Here is a 14,556-nt window from a genome sequence, read left to right on the forward strand (position 1 = left end):
ATGTTAAGATGCTACATAGGCTTGCAACGCTCATGATCCTCAACATGAACCAGTAATTCATTTGAATAAGGATGTACATATATGTTTATTCGCTCTTAACAAAGATACGTTGCTGTGGTGTCCATCATTGTTTTAAAAGTTATCAAACAAAGGCTACAAGTTAAAGACAATAGACCCTTTTGACAATGGCGTCAAGCCATTTCCGTCAGTCTGGGATGGCTATTAGCTCCCACTGCCAGCCTTCGCAAGATGACAAACATGTAAACAAAGTTTAGAGTGATTAATGATGTCTTATTGCATAGGCAACAATTTATTCAATCAAAAGTGGATGCTGGCATCAGTGCATTTCAGCACCCTGTGACAAACATGGACACAGGGTAGGTCAATAAAATTAATGACGACAATATGGTGTTATACTTGTATAGCGCTTTTCCACCTTTTCAAGGCGCTTCTATGCTACATCGCCAGCCCCCTACTGATGACCCAGCACCAGGAGCAATGTGGGGTTCAGAAAGGGAGTTCATCAGGGCAGAGAATCGAACCCACAACCTCTGGGTTGGGGGATAACTATTCTACCAATGAGCCACGCCATTCCCACAATAGCAAGCAACTGGATCAAAAAGCAAACTGGACATACACATTGATGAGATAGAAGTAGATTTATGAGCAGTGGTTCATTTGCATTAAAAAGGTTCATCCCTTTAATACAGACTAATACGGCACGAACATTACGTTAAGACACCTGGCTGAACACAAAACACACCTGCAAACTTGTTTTTTGAAATCTAAAAATAAATCCATTTTAGACACCGCTCACTATGTTCACGGTTGCTTGGAATTCGAACCTAATTCACCTAACTTTGTCCAAAAGGCAGAATGTTTACAAGTCAGTACCAGTAGTGATGTGTGTACAATCCACAACGAATAGCCCTTCAGTCTGACGCTATCCTCTTGTCTTCCTCCTCACCGCGAGACAGCGAGCCAAGATACACTCTCATGTTGCTCCTTACGTTAGTTCTTTAATGCAACAAAAATTAATTCACGATTTCACATTAGATACAAACAAAAAGAGCAATTGAAATGGATGGCAAAGGAGGTAGATATAAAGAACGTAGGTCAAAAAATTATCTGAGCCCTTTTCTTAATACTTACTGCTGTCACGCCGACCGACTCGTCCAAAACAGCCCCCGCCCAGCGTTATATTGTACAACATGACATCACAAACCCGTCCCACCAAACCTGAATAAACAAACCGCAATCCTGTCTGATTTAACGAAATAGCAATTAACAACTCGTTTTATAGAACCCAAAAAATTATTTACGTTAACATAAATAATTATCCAAATGTTATTTAGGCACTTACAATGTGCATAACAGTTTGAGTGAATTGAAACATTAATCAGTTGAGTAGGAAGATAAGTTTAAAAGAATCACTCACCGAATAGTTTAACAAGGGGAAAAAAAACATTTGCTTTAAAGGCGCATACATGTATGAAAAATATAATAAATCTATTATTCAATTGCCATTTATATCAAATCTAGGTGATTCTTTGTTTTTGTTTTTTCTGGTTTGACTCCACATTGGCCATTGGCATGGAGATAAGGACGCCGTTGATAGTGCATGTCCATAAGATGAGACAAGTGTATCAATCATGACAAACTGTAAGGTTAGCTGACTTGCTGAAAAAGCTAATTCTTTTAGTCATTCACTCAGTGAATGAAGAGGAAGTGACACAGCAGAGCAGATCACTCGCTAAAAATGAAAATGCAGTTTCATTTGTTGCTGTTTTAAATATTGACCGTGAGAAGTGTTTGCAAGAGGCAAAGGAATTGCAGCTAATTTATCGTCATGTGTGAATGAAATGTTTACAAACTCTCTAGTTTCGTACATGCTCATTGCAGATTCTTTAAAACTACCAGTTAAAAAAATAATCATAAAAACAATGAAGATCGGACAATATTTTTAAAAATTGTGATTCTTTTTGGTCTGATCACCCAGCCGAAGCAAGCAGAAATTTTCTCTGAGATGGTCTTGATCACATATCTAGTATTTCCACTTCAAGCCGACACCCGACTCACTCACACTCGCAGCTGAGCTCAAATAAATTGAGAAAAGCTACTTTTAAATTTGGGAACCACCAACACCCAAAACTCACACGCCATTGTGTTTTTTTTTTCATCCATTTCACTATTATTACTGTGTGCATACTAGTGTGACAATGTATATGTGACTACTGGTTGCTCAGTTTTGTTGCTCTGAAATGAAAACAAAAAATAATAAACAACGCTAGACAAATTTTAATATAAAATTACCATTTAATTGAAAATCAGTATTGTGATTGGGCATGTGCCGGTATGAGATTTTGACAGTATTGAGCAAAAATAGCGCGGTTTCACAGGATTGCAATTATAGCTCTAAAATGTGTTATTTTTAGATGTATGGGTTAAAAAAAAAACTTTTTTCTATTGAACAGGTTTTTTTATTTTTTTATTTATTTTTAATTTTTTAAAAAAAATTTTTACAACATCAGTTCAGCAAATTGGCAGATGTTTACAATGGCAAAGGATAAAAGTGGGCTATATGTATAGAGGAAACTAGTTAGCCGTCTTGGCATGCTAACTAGCCAAGTTGCCTGCCTCGTTAACAAGCTTACCATCGCTAGACACACTAAACCACCTTGACTGAACTCTCGTAGCTGGTGATAAAACGTTCATGACATCGTTTACTTACCTTAAATTTTGTGTAAAGTGACGGATGATGCTCACGTAAATGTGAAATCATGTTGGTGGTGTTGCCTGCATGTCGCTGACCTTCCTCATTTAAGTTGCAGCCGTCCGTTTCTTTTCAGTAGCCGAAGTACTCCCGTACTAGCAACTTTTTTTGGGGGGGGGGGGGGGCTCATGTGTAGTGTCACTGGCAGACACAGGACAGAGCAACAACTGGAAGGGGGTGGGTGAGCAATGCCGCTCCAAGCCACGGATTTCTCGCTACATTTTTTCAAAAATGGCTAATACCGTTACTACGGTATGACAGAAAATTTTAGTGGTTTTTAAACCGTGATGTTTCATACCACGGTATACCTTGAAACCAGTAACCAGCACATGCCTAATTGTGATGATAGCACCAAGGTCATTTTTACAGTGGACGGATACTTATATAAGAAATATCCCTAACACCCATCACCTCAGCTCACTTGTATTGACAAAAAAATATCACTCGCTCTTTAGAGTATGTTATCTTTTTTCATTCATTCTTCTTCTGAACCGCTTATCCTAATGAGTGTCGTGGTGGTGCTGGAGCCCATCCCAGCTCACAACGGGCAGGTGGCAGGGAACAACCTGAACTGGTTGCCAAACAAACATTCACGCACACATTCAAACCTACAGACAATTTGGAGTGCCTATTCATTCTATCATGCATGTTTTTGGAATGTGGGAGGAAACCGGAGTACCCGGAGAAAAGGGAGAACATGCAAACTCCACACAGGGAGGCCATAGCCAGGATTGAACAAACAATCTCAGATCTGTGAGACAGGACGTGCTAAACACTCTGCTACTGTGCTGCCTGTATGTCATCTCTCCACTCTAATTACTTTACATGTAATTTGTTCAGAAAAGGGGGACACCAATACACGGCCTGTGTGTCGTTTTTTTTTTGTGCCCTTGACTATCTTGTACAGCATTGATAAACTGACCCCACATTAAAGAACATCTCATGCCAGATAAAGCGAATCAACAACTCAAAAAAGGCTTTTCATTTAGCAATTCATTTAGTGTGTGAATGTAATGTGACATGGCAGAACGAATCACTGAATGACTGAAAAAGTTGAACCAAAAACAAAATGCTATGATTGTCAAGAAAAAATCAAATTGCCATGGTTGCTTTAGCTCCAATTTTCCAACTGTGGGGAATGCAAAGAGAAGAAAGAGTGGAAAAAAAGAAGAAACTGATAAGGCACTCCGCAAGGTCTCATGATATCGCTGCCTTTTTCTTGCTCCCCCAATCCCGTTAACAGGATTTAACATGATCACACATCATTTGCAAATTTATCCATGGTAAAGCCATGAAATGAAAAATATAACTACACATAAAAGTTAGATTACAAATTTACTGTGCCTTAGTGGGAGACACTTTATTATCCGTTATCCTCTATAGTCTTCATACTCTTGCCAAGGGGTGTATTCTTGTAATTGCTGCCTCCACTCTCCTTTCAAATAAAAAAAAGTACCATACAGTATGCCATGAAGTTAAATTCAAGAGACCCTTACATTCATGTGGCTTTCAGGTGGCTTGGTAGCGTAGTTAAAACAAAAGCAACAGAGATACAGCCGGCCTAAGTTTCAAATCCATAACAGGCTGCGAAGTGAATGTGCTAAACACGCACACCACAATGCTGCTCCATGTTCAATCATTTTGTCTGAAAGTGCAGATTTCAGCAGTCAGCCAATGTCCCATTTGCTCCAAAGCTGCCTCTGCAACAAATGCATTCTATACATAGACCATTTGTGGGACTAATGACTATAAAATGAGTCCCATGTGAAGGGACAGTCAAAAAGCAATGGACCTTATGAGCCTCAGCTGGAGGAAACACCCCAGAGTGATGACAACAAGTGTTGCTCTGTCTTTGACCACAAAACTAATAAAGCTACACTGGCTTAATGTCACAGGAAACCTCTTACAAGTAGTAAGAAGGAGGTGAACTAAGCCTGGCCAACAGCTTAACGGTTGGTGGTAGGCAACAGAGATATGTTAGCCACATAAGAACTTTTCCCAAACCAAGGCTATATCTCTAGAGTTTGCAAGGTGAAAAGGTTATAAAATGTATTGATTTCTAATTAGCGGTTCGTGAAACAATATGATTTCCATATGGAAAACCAATTGTTATTCTATGTGTTTGACACACTTGGAACAGGTTTTTGATTCTTTGAAAATACAAAAACCTAATTAACTCATTTTGTGTCACTGGAAGAAATCAACTGCAATCTAACATGAAGTACAGTGAGGAAAATAAGTATTTGAAATTTTCATTGTAGATGAATGTCCACTGTGAGAGACAATCTAAAAGGTTTTTCCAGAAATCAAAATGTAAGATTTTGTTCAATATTTATTTTATTTGTATAATACTGCCAATAAGTATGTGAAAATCTATTAGCAAGAATTATGAGCCTCAAAAAATGTTAGTCACCTTTAAAAAGTCTACCTCCACTCCCATTTATTTTCCTAAATTAGAAAGACCTTTTGAGGTGGTTAGCTGCATAAATACACTTGTCCACCCCATACAAAAGACTCCAACTACTAACTTGGCGAGACCAAGGAGCTGTCCAAAGACACCAGAGACAGAATTGTAGACATTCACACTGCTGGGATGGCAATTGCCAGGCAGCTTGGTGAAAAAAGATCCACTGTTGCCGCAATTATGAGAAAATGAAAGAAGCTAAACACGACTATCAATCTTCCTCGGACTCGGGCTCCATGCAAGATCTCACCTAATGGGTTCTTAACTAGAGGTTGACATATATATTGGCCAGCCGGCATATCGAGCCAATATATGGACTTTTTTCCCCAACATCGGCCGATAAAAAATAAGTTGATAAAGGATTTTGATCAGGCATCTATGTGGGCAACTGTGGCAACTGCTTATTGACAGTAGAACCCTGGAAGGTCCCTGCAGCAGCTTGAGGGCAGGCTCTTACAGGAAGCTTAAGGCTTGCCTGGTTTGTAAATTTTGTAACATTTGTTTCATCTTGCATGAGAGAATATGCAATGTTGCTTTAGCATTTAAGGTGTTTATTGAATGATCCTTACACTCTAAATGTAACTTGTAGCGTTAACGTAGCATTCTCGTTAGCTTTAGCCATAGTATGGCGAGCATCCTCTTAAACTCTCTTACCTTTTACATCTCGTCGTGACATCCTGGTGGTTTTAATTATGTGAAAATAATGTATTTTTCTTGGTGAGTGTGTATAATCATCATAAGAACTGCGGCATTCGTTAGCTTGGTAGCACTAGACCGAATTTAGTCTCAGGTCATCATTGTAAATTTGAAGCTGTTGATGCAATTTTCTAAAAATCTTCATGCTTTAAAAAAAGGTATATATTTGCCTCAAATATTGGCTTACGAAATCTGCTTTGGATATCGGCAATCGACTGAAATTTTGGAGAAATCAGCCAAGAACTACACAAGATGAGCTGGTCAATGACCTGAAAGGAGCTTGGACCACAGTTTCCAAGATTACTGTTGGTTATACACCAAGATGTCATGGGTTAAAAATCATTCATGGCACGCAAGGTTCTCCTACTTAAAACTAGCGCATGTCCAGGTGCGTCATAAGCTTGCCAATGAACATTTGCATGATCCAGAGGAGTCATGGGAAAAGGCATGATGTCAGATGACACCAAAATGGAACCTTTTGGTCTTAATTCCATCCGCCATGTTTGGAGGAAGAAGAATGATGAGTACCATCCCAAGAACACCAGAGACATTGAGGAACAACCTACTTCCCCTCACTCAGAGCATTGAAGATGGGTCGTGGCTGGGTCTTCCAACATGGCAATGGCCCGAAGCACACAGCCAGGAATAACAAAGACGACCTTTGTAATAAGCATATCAAGGTTCTGAAGAGGCCTAGCCAGTCTCCAGCTCTAAACCCAAAAAATAAACCTTTGGAGGAAGCTTCAATTGTGTTTCTCAGCGACAGCCTAGAAATCTGACTGATCTAGAAAAGATGGGGCAAAATCCCTGCTCCAGTGTGTGCAAATAATATACAATGTATAACAAAAGTGAGTACATCCCTCGCATTTCTGCAGATACTTAACTGACAAAATGACACTTTGACACAATGAAAACTAGTCTGTGTGCAGCTTATATAATAGATTTACTCTATTTTCCCCTCAAAATATAGCCTATAATATCTAAACCCCTGGCAAAAAAAGTGAGTACACCCCTTAGAAATTACGTATATTCCTAAATGTCCAAATTGAATACTGCTTGTATTTTCCCTCCAAAATGTCATGTGACTCGTTACAGGAGTGCTGTCAGCATTGCTGCAGAGATTGAAGAGGTGGGGGGTCAGCTTGTTAGTGCTCAGACCATACGCCACACTCTCCATCAAATTGGTATGCATGGCTGTCACCCCAGGAGGAAGCCTCTTCTGAAGACGGTACACAAGAAAGCCCACAAACAGTTTGCTGAAGACATGTCAAAAAAGCACATAGATTACTGGAACCATGTCCTATGGTCCGATGAGACGGGCGGGCTTTCTTTTGTACCGTCTTATTGTCCATATATACATATATAAAATCATTAGAAAGTACAACAGTAAAGAAAAGTGGAAAATAGAATTTCAAAGTTGTGCCCACAAACCAAAACTTTTTGGGAAACAAAAGTGTTTTTATATGTCAGTTTGACGAAACAGCCTAGGAGATACCACTTATTTCCTGGGAACAAATTATGAGTTACATAATGTGACTGATACATACAGTAGATCCGTTTGTGGTAGTTAATGCATCCATGCATTTCTAGATGTCACAAAAGAAATCTTGTAGTGCCAGGCAATATAGGCTCGATGCACAACTTCTCAGCTCATTTATTCCGATGCAAAAACGCAAACAATGGCAGGCTTTGTTGTCTATGACCGTTTTCATTTTCATTAAATTTCTTCGAGTAATTTCTGGATGAAAATACATTTTGATAACTTGTATTTGAAATTTTTACAGTACAAAAAGTCCATGAGCTCAGATGTTTTGTTGAAAAAAACAAATTAAAAAAAAAAAAATCAAATTTTTGCAGGTATCTGTGATTTAGTTTAGCAATACTGATAACCAAGATCATTATTAAGTAACCAAGATGCCACATTGTCACACAGTGTCAGTGTCAAGTTCTGCAGTGCAGTTAGCATCTAACCAATCGACAAAAACATTTATTTTGTCATTACAACGGCATTCAGGTCACACCCTTTTGGTTCTCACTTCAGTAATCCGGTTTTGTAGCCCCTTAAAAGTCAGCATCTCAAGCAGCTTACAGTATATTGTAAGGTATGTTCCAACTGTTAGTAGAAAGCTAACGTTTCGCAGTAAATAAAAGACTGAACGAATAGGTCTGATAATAAGGATAATATAAAATCAGATGAGAAACAATATTAAACTTCATTAAGCTCATCAGTGTTTGTGTTACATTCACTGAGGAGCAGCGGTATGTCGCACCTTTTAATTTCTGTTTTGTTTTCAATAAATGTTGACACACCGCATATCTGCTGATATTTTTAAAGCCAGGGGACGTGCTACTACTGGCCATTTAGTGGTGAGTCGTAGGGTGGGTTGCCAACTCCCAGGAAAAAAAAAATATGGGACTCCTCATTGGTAGAGATGGCTGTCCATTTGCATTTTTAGGGCACTTGGCACTTTAAAGATGCCACGTGATCAATGACTCGTGATGGACAGCATAGAACATTTTGTGCAGTAAGAAAAAGTGCAAGCAAACTCCTAGGTAAACTTTTAAACAAAACAAAAAAAAACTTATTTGCTGTATAATTGTTTTGGTCATCCATGCCGATATTTTGTCTTCTGTTATCTTCAAGACAAACGACAGCAAAAATGACCATTGAGATGAGCAGGATTTTGTATCGTCTTTCTTCTGTCAGCTCATTGGTCACAAAGCTGGAAAGGCAGGGGAAGTTTCCCTGCAAATTCTTGAAAATCACCATACCAATCTGCGTACTTTTGTTTCTGAATACGGTTTTGCAAGGGACAGTTGGAAACCTTAGTCGTATGACTTGTCTCTTCTTCTGTTACAGCGTAGTGTTGTTCGTATGCCGGAAATAATTTTTCTGCTCTCAAAAGTCTGGAAGAATATTGGCCAACTCATAGGTTTCAATAACCCACTGATAGTTCAAGTTCAAATAAATTGTGCCTGTGCCAACTCAGCGTCGCTAAAGGGAGTAAACTCATTTATTTTTAGATGAGTTTATTGGAATATTTCTTTTGGAAGAGAAATACACCTTATCAAGATAACTCTAGTCAGGAATCATTCCTCTAATGAATCATGGTTCAACAACACTAATAATAGTGTTTTTGAACCCTCTTTTGCCTTTATTTTATAATGTGAAAATATACATGATGTAATATTTCCGTTCAATATTTTAACTTGAAAGATAGAAAATAGACATGCTCAATAGACCCTACCCACCGACGTCACAAAACCACGTGCTCGCTATATGGTTCCGCCCACTTGTCCGTCATTTTGTCTCTGTGTTAGCATTGGTTTCAATTGATCGAGGAATTTAAAATGCATTTCATGGAAGACCCGGTGCTTTCTGATGCCGTAAACTCACTGGATGTGTTGCATAAAAGGCGTTATGTGGAAAAGCTTCGTTCTATACAGTCGCCAGATCCATATTTGATGCCCAAATCGATGTTTTTCGACCCACTGTCTTCGCCCTGTCTGCCTGACATCTGCTACGCTGATATTTACAATTATCTTGTCCACACAAAATCAGCCTATTCTAACGAAAATTTGAAAAACTTCAAGAGCTTGGAGGCTTATAAATACTTCGTTGCTGGTTGGGTGAAACAGGTCCTCATCCACGAAAATTCGGCAGGAATCTATCTTGTGCTTGGAAAGGTGAGTTACGAAATTTTCAATTCAAAATCTTTTTGTTATTGCTAACATCCACTGTCAAGTCTAATGTATTTCATGTCGTTTGTCAATGGAGTTAAGGCTTTTATTTGTTTATATGGTTTAGCGATAGCACTCTCACTACATACATACGTGTATGTTGTCGGCGATTAGCCTAGCAATGATCTTAATTGTGGTTATTTGTCAGCCCAAAACCCTCTAAGTATATCTTAAATGCATCTTACCGGATATAAAATGACTACTACATAGTCTGAGGTGATTTTTTGGTGCCCAGTTTTCACGTCGAATTGCAGCCGTCCATTTCGCTCTCCTCTTTGGATCCCTCGGAATACAGTAAAACTTCAAGTCTCTCCTTCCATCTTCTCTGTTAGTGCAACCAACAGCCACACACGCCTTCACCATTTTGATTATTAATGTTAAGGAGCAGAAAAACACGCCGTAAATAGGAGGAATGTACGTAGCCGTAACAGGTTAACACTATGTTTTGACGGACAATTGGGCGGTACCATTCAGGAGAGCGGAGTTGTGACGTCACGTGGGTAGGGTCTACTGTATACCTGCTCAATAACGCAAATTTCTCATCAGCCAATTACATGGCAGAAACTCAATGCATTTAGTCATGTAGACAAAGTCAGGACGGTCTGCTGCTGTTCAAACTGAGCATCTGAATGGGGAAGAAAGGAGATTTAAATGAGTTGGTGGTGGAGATAGTGGTGCCAGAGGGGCTGATCTTTTTAAGAAACTGTTGATCAGTTTCTTTTTTGGACCAAAGAAACCATCCAGGGAGTGGCAGTTCTGTGGGTGTAAAAGCCTCATTGATGCTAGAGGTCAGAGGAGAATGACCAGACTGGTACGAGCTGATAGAAAGGCAACCGTAATTTTAAAAAAAACACTCGTTACTACCAAGGTATGCTGAAGAGCATCTCTAAACATAAAGCGCAACATTTCAAACCTAGGAAAAGATGAGCTACAGCAGCAGCAGATCACATCAAGTGCCACGATTTAAGTTACCTTTCTTCCCTATTCTGATGCTTGCTTTGAAAAGCAGCAGTCTTGACCATGTCTACATGTCAAAATACATTGAGATAATGCAATGTGATTTGCTGATTAGAAATTTGCATTAACGAACAGTTGGACAGGTATGCCTGATAAAGTGGCCAGTTAGCGTATATAGCATCCATCACTTCTCAACACCACTTAACTTTGTCAGGGTCACCGAGGGCAGGAGCCAATCCCAGCTGATTTCAGGCAAAGGACGGACTAACCCCTAAACTAGACTAAGGGCACACACAAAGACAGTCAACCATCCACACCCACAATCACACTGCCACTGAGTGGGAATAGATCGAATAGATCCTGTACAGCCTGCGTTGATGTCAGGCGGATGTACCACGACACCATCAGCTGCTGCCTAGTATATACCATCTTAAAACAATAACACTGTAATTATTGTTACTATAGTTCTTGTGTAACAAAAATAAATGGCAACTGAACGTATATCAAACATGCAACAAATATTACCGGTTGCTAGCTCATGATGCATAGTCATTGCACCTCAAAGCACTAAAGCAAACAACAGACAACAGCTGCGATAACAATCCCAACAAGATATTGCCCGAATGATTTTAGACCAACTATTACAACTAACGTATTCAACATATAATAATAAATGGAGTGAGTGGCTTAAAATTTTTACTTTGGGGGATATGTATTCAACTGCTAGTCCCACTACTGTCAATAGACCACTTTCACATATTTACTCTGAACACATCTATTACCCAAGATTGTCGGCATGGCATATATCGGACCCTATTTTGGGGCAAATCCTATATTACAGATCAGAAAATGTAATATTTTTTTAAATCAAAAATCCAAAAAACAAAAATAATCAGGTGTTTTACATCCTTGGGATCGTTCGGGAACTGTCTAAATCAGCACCAAACAGCCCGATTGTCTTTGTTTTAGTACTTGGCTTAACATGTCAGGTATTCAGTGTAACCACCCTCTCTCAATTGGAAATGGAATACAGCAATAATCCATTTCAATTAAGAGAAATACCAAACTGGTTTGCCAGACTGATTCTTCATGCTCTTCTCGTCACACTCACGAAAACCTCATTTCTCGTCAAAAAAGCTTTTATTTATGTACAAGAACTGCTTTGCATTCCGCAAGCAGATAGTTGCTTCATGGTCATGTCTGCAGCTCCCGCCTCTTTCTCCAGATGGGCTTGAAAATCAGATGACCCGGTAAGTGGTTGGACGGATAAAATTTGCAAGACGATACTGTATAATCAATGAATCAGTACAGTCTTGCTTGAAACGCTACAAAAATATACTATGTGTCTTACTATTTGAACACTATTTTCCCCAAAACAAGCAAGTTTAATAAAAAAAAAAAAAAGGAAATGTTTTATAACAAGGTAAGCCTGTCGCCAGAAAAATTTTAGTAGGCAATATATTGTCTCAAATTATTGCCGATTTGTGATAGTCCTTTTTAATTTTTTTAAACCAATTCAACAACTAATGTAGTGACAACACATCCTGACCCCTTCGAATGCAATACATTGTTATTCCTAAATTCCTAAATATTTTAGATAATGAATAATCGATCCAAAAAAAGAAAAACTTTTTTTTTTTTTAAGTGTTTAAACGGGTACATATTTAAAAAAGAATCTTGACCACTCCTTGATGTCTGCAATTTCTGCATCGCGACCCGTTATATCACCGGGTTTCACTCATAAAAACCCCAAAAAGTCCGGCTGTGGCCATTCTAGGTCTCGATACTCTGTGATACATGCTACACTGAGTTTTTGGATCGAAATAAAGTAAGTACGCGATAATATCTCGTTAAAATCTTGGTATCTTTGATTATGCTCCCCTCATGCTCTCACCTCGAGTTAGGGTTTAAAAATGTTTGTTTAAAAATGCCCTCCTGTTTTTTCTTTCCCACAAAATTGAGATTTTAAGCTTTCCAATGATGTATCACACATGCATAAAGGACAATTTTGAAATTTGGCCAAATTGGGGGTCTCAGACCAGAGTTTTAAGTCACCTGAGTGTTTTCCGCCACAATTTATGCATTAAATTATTAAATTTTTTTATATGAGAAAATCAAAATAATTTTGTTCTCTTTCAGCAACAATGTACTGAACTTCATAGACAACCAATCTTATGTCAGCATTATTAATTACTGAAACAGTTTGAGCTTGACGCCAGGTAAAGATAATATAGAGCCTAATTATAGCTGCTATGTAGAAAACGTGTCCTCTCCCAGTGCTGTCTGAAAGGGATTTAGAAAACATCAGCTGACAGTCTGACACAAGCGTATTTGTGTGCAGTGCATATTAAATGCTAGCACTGTATTCATTTTTTGGGGGGAATGGGGGGGTTTAAAAAATAGTGCTCTTTTGGATCCCGTCTTCCAGTTCTCCAAACAAAGAAACACCACAAATATCATACAGTGAGTATGTTTACATGCTGCCATTGACCATGTCATAATCATCTTATTTGCCGTAACCTGGTTGCGCAAGGCTGTGTAAACAAGTTCAAAAACCCTGAATATGTTCATATTTACAACGTGGTCAATCAACATGTTGGTACACTAAAAAGATGGCGGACACACTGCAATGACTAGAAACAACAAATACATTGAAATTTTTAATATGGCAGCTTCTAGATTTAAAGAAATAAAAATTAAAACAGCTAGGTCACAGTTGTGGCGGTGTTTTGAGTTATTCGCTTTCATAACACCAGACACATTGCTTGTGCAAGTGCTTATTAAGTATGTTACATACAATCTACTGTTTGTTATGAATGTTTCCATTGATTATTCTAAGGGAGTACTGGACTTTGGATCAGTTAGCCTTCAAAGCAGGGGCACTCCTTGAAACTGGCATGGCTGTAATTCGATTGATAGGTTGACAGATACAGTGGGGAGAACAAGTATTTGATACACTGCCGATTTTGCTGGTTTTCCCACTTGCAAAGCATGTAGAGGTCTGTAAATTGTGAGGGACGGAATCTAATAAAAAAAAAACAGAAAATCACGTATTATTTTTAAATAATAAATTTGCATTTAACTGCATGAAATAAGTATTTGATACATCACAAAAATCGAACTTAATATTTGGTACAGAAACCTTTGTTTGCTATTACAGATACCAAATGTTTCCTGTAGTCTTTGACAAGGTTTGCACACACTGCAGCAGGCATTTTGGCCCACTCCTCCAAGCAGATCTTCTCCAGGGCCTTCCGGTTTCAGGGCTACTGCCGGGCAACACAGACTTTCAGCTCCCTACATAGATTTTCTATCGGGTTCAGATCTGGTGATTGGCTAGGTCAGTCCAGGACCTTAAGATGCTTCTTACGGAGCCACTCTTTAGTTGCCTTGGCTGTGTGCTTTGGGTTGTTGTTATGCTGGAAGACCCAGCCACGACCCATCTTCAGGGCTCTCACTGAAGGAAGGAGGTTGTCAGCCAAGATCTGGCGATACATAGTCCCATCCATCCTCCCCTCAATACGGTGCAGTCGTCCTGTACCCTTGGCAGAGAAGCAGCCCCAAAAAATGATGTTTCCTCCTCCATGTTTCACGGTTGGGATTGCGTTCTTGGGGTTGTACTCATCCTTCTTTTTCCTCCAAACACGACGAGCCAAGTTTAGACCAAATAGTTCAATTTTGGTCTCATCCGACCACATGACCTTCTCCCATTGCTCCTCTGGATCATCCAGATGGTCAGTGGCAAACTTCAGACGTGTCTAGACATGCACTGGCTTCAGCAGCGGGACCTTGCGTGCGCTGTAGAAGTTTAATCCATGACGGCGTAATGTGTTTCCGATGGTTTTCTTCGAGACTGTGGTTCCAGCTCTCTTCAGGTCCTGCCGTGTAGTTCTGGGCTGATCCCTCACCTTCCGCATGAACAGTG

At 39.2% G+C, this 14,556-nt stretch overlaps 2 protein-coding genes across 5 annotated transcripts in view; one reads left to right on the top strand and one right to left on the bottom strand.

The window, feature by feature from the left end:
* grk4 (G protein-coupled receptor kinase 4) overlaps nucleotides 1-14,556 on the bottom strand; it is an 88,214-nt gene that overhangs the window by 65,201 nt on the left and 8,457 nt on the right. The gene's annotated exons all lie outside the window — the stretch shown is intronic.
* LOC130920013 (target of Myb1 membrane trafficking protein-like) overlaps nucleotides 1-14,556 on the top strand; it is a 64,186-nt gene that overhangs the window by 2,166 nt on the left and 47,464 nt on the right. The window lies entirely within an intron of this gene.

The sequence above is a fragment of the Corythoichthys intestinalis genome, chromosome 8 (assembly GCF_030265065.1).
Source record: "Corythoichthys intestinalis isolate RoL2023-P3 chromosome 8, ASM3026506v1, whole genome shotgun sequence".
Classification (NCBI taxonomy): Eukaryota; Metazoa; Chordata; class Actinopteri; order Syngnathiformes; family Syngnathidae; genus Corythoichthys; species Corythoichthys intestinalis.